Source organism: Bos grunniens, chromosome 5 (genome assembly GCF_055505025.1).
Source record: "Bos grunniens cultivar Pamir isolate PY7600 chromosome 5, Bosgru_T2T1.0, whole genome shotgun sequence".
Lineage (NCBI taxonomy): Eukaryota > Metazoa > Chordata > Mammalia > Artiodactyla > Bovidae > Bos > Bos grunniens.
In genome coordinates, this window is record NC_141169.1 from 58473426 (window position 1) to 58476255 (window position 2830).

Below are 2830 nucleotides of genomic sequence, written 5' to 3' on the forward strand. Positions count from 1 at the left end.
ACGTCCTGGCCTCAGGTTCTGCTCAGTTTATGTAAGCTGGGGATTCTGGTTGAGTGCCCCTGGAACACCCCCAGGGCTTTGTAAACTGTAACAGGCCTCTGCCCCAGATAGAAGCACAGAAACGAAAGTGTCTTAACTTTGGGAGGGGGGCGCGTCGGGGTCACAAAACTTCTCTGCTGGGCACTGGCCCAGGGGCTGCCCCAGCTCCACCAACTGCAGCCCTGTGTAAAGGACAGTTTCCTGAAATAGTTCAGCCCTGCTTGACTCAGGAGTTGTCCCCAGACCTTTCCCCTAAGCGCCCCCACTGGACCGGGCAGTGGGTTTGACCAGCAGGGCAGAGGCAATGGACTTTGACAGAGCACCTGCCCCAACCAGGGACCTTGTTTAAACTCATCCTCCCCATCACTGGCCCTGGAAAAGGCTGTTTGTGAGATTTTAGATGATTGTCATTTCTCTCTTGTATAGTCCCCATGCACAGTGGCCAAAGGAAGTTTTCATTTAGAGAAAGAAAATCAACAACTTTTGATAATCAGCAAAACTGATCTGTGGTATTCTCTTTTATGGAAAATAGTTGAGTGGTATTACATTTTATGGATTTACCACAAATTATTTATCCATTCAGTTGTTGATGAACATTTGGGTTGTGTCCAGTTTTTGTCTATTATGAACAGAACTGCTATGAACATTTTATACATGTCTTTGTGTGGATATATGCTTGCATTTCCCATGTGTAAATACCTGCATGTGGAATGGCTATGTATTCATTTATTTAAAATGTGTAATTATTCTTGGACATGAACTTGGGCAAACTCTGGGAGATGGTGAGGGACAGGGAAGCCTGGCGTGCTGTAATCCATGGGGTCATAGAGAGTTGGACTGAAGAGTTGGTAACTGAACAACAGCAGCAACAAATATTCTTTTGTTTCGGCAATGTCATTTAATTTTTTTTTTGGTTGTGGTAAAATACACATAACATAAAACTTACCATCTTCACCATTTTAAGTGTACAGTTCAATGGTGTTAAATCTATTAACACTGTTGTGTAGGCATCACCACATTCCTCCCCATAACCCTTTTTTTCTTGTAAAACTGAAACTCTGCACCCATTAAACAGTAACTTTCCATTCTCTCCTTGCCCTAGCCCCTGGCAAGCACCACTGTACTTTCTGCCTTTGTGATTTTGTGTGACTGCTCTAAGCACCTCACATAAGTGAAGTCATACAGTGTTTATATTCCCGTGACTGGCTTATTGCACTGAGCATAATGTTCTCAAGATTGTCTAGGTTGTAGCATATAGAAGAATTTTTTCCTTTTTAAGGCTGGATAATCTCTCTCTCTTTTTTATGGCTGCATACAACATGTGGGATCTTAGTTCTCTGACCAAAGATCGAACTTGTGCCTCCTGCAGTGGAAGTTCAGAGGCTTAACCCCTGGACTGCCATGGGAGTCTCTTATTTGGCAGTAGTTTATGGTTTCATTGTACATCTTTCACCTCCTTGATTAATTCTGAAATATTTTGTTCTTTTCTATTGTAAATGGATTTTTTCCATATTGTTTATGTTCATGTATAGAGATGCAACTGATTTTTGTGTATTGACTTTGTAACCTTCCAGTTCGCTGAATTTATTTATTAGTTTTAAAAGCTTTTGGGTGTGTGTGTGTGTGTAATCTTTAGGGTTTTTGACATAAAAGATCATATCATATGCAAACAAAGGTAATTTTACTTCTTTCTTTTCAATTTCATTGTTTTAAAATTTATTTTTCTTGCCTAATTGCTCTGACTAGAACTTATAGTGCTGTGTAGAATAGAAGTGGTGAAAACAGTTATCCTTTTGTTGTTCCTTACTTTCAAGGAGATTTCAGTCTTTTGCTATGTGTATCATGTTTGCAGTGGCCATTTTACTAGGATGTGTTAACAATATTTTAGAGGAACCGACATATCTTGTTCAAGAGTGTGTTGCGCGTGCTCTATTCACATCTTCTTTGGTCCTCTCAGCAGTATTTCAGATATGTCAAACGTTTCTTAAGTTTATTTTATTTCTAGTTATTTTAGTTTTTGGTCAATATAAGGCATCTGTTTTTCATTTGTATCTTCTAACTGGTTTCCATTTGCACACATCAGTTCAGTTCAGTTCAGTTGCTCAGTCGTGTCCGACTCTTCGTGCACATATATATATATATATATAATTTTTGATTTCTGTTTATTTATTTTGTACCTAGTCATCTTACTAAATACTCTCATTGTTTATTTTATTTACTTATTTTTAAAAAGTCTTTATTGAATTTGTTACAATATTGCTTCTGTTTTATACTTTGGGTTTTTGGCCACGAGGTCTGTGGGATCTTAGCTCTCTGACCAGGGATTAAACCCACACTCCTTGCATTGGAAGGTGAAGTCTTAACCACTGGACTGTCAGGGAAATCCCTTTCATTATTCATAATAATTGTTTCTATTTAATTATTTGGACTTTCTGGGTCTAAAATGATCTGTGTAAATGATGATGATTTTACTTCTTCCTTTCCAATTTTTATATCTTTTATTTACTTGCTTTAACTATGCCTTCAGAACAATGTTAAATAGTAGTCAGTCAGTCAGTTCAGTCGCTCAAAAGTATGGATACTAAATTCCTGACCTTGTTCTTTTTTTCCCCTTCTATTTGTAGTTTTTTAAAAAAAGATTTAATTGGAGGATAATTGCTTTACAATGTTGTTTTGGTTTCTGCCATACCTTTTTGTTGTTCTTGGAATTAATAGGAATAGTTCTAATACTTTCCCATAGGTTATACGTATTTTTCTCTCAGGCTTTCACCCACCCTTTTATACTTTGCTC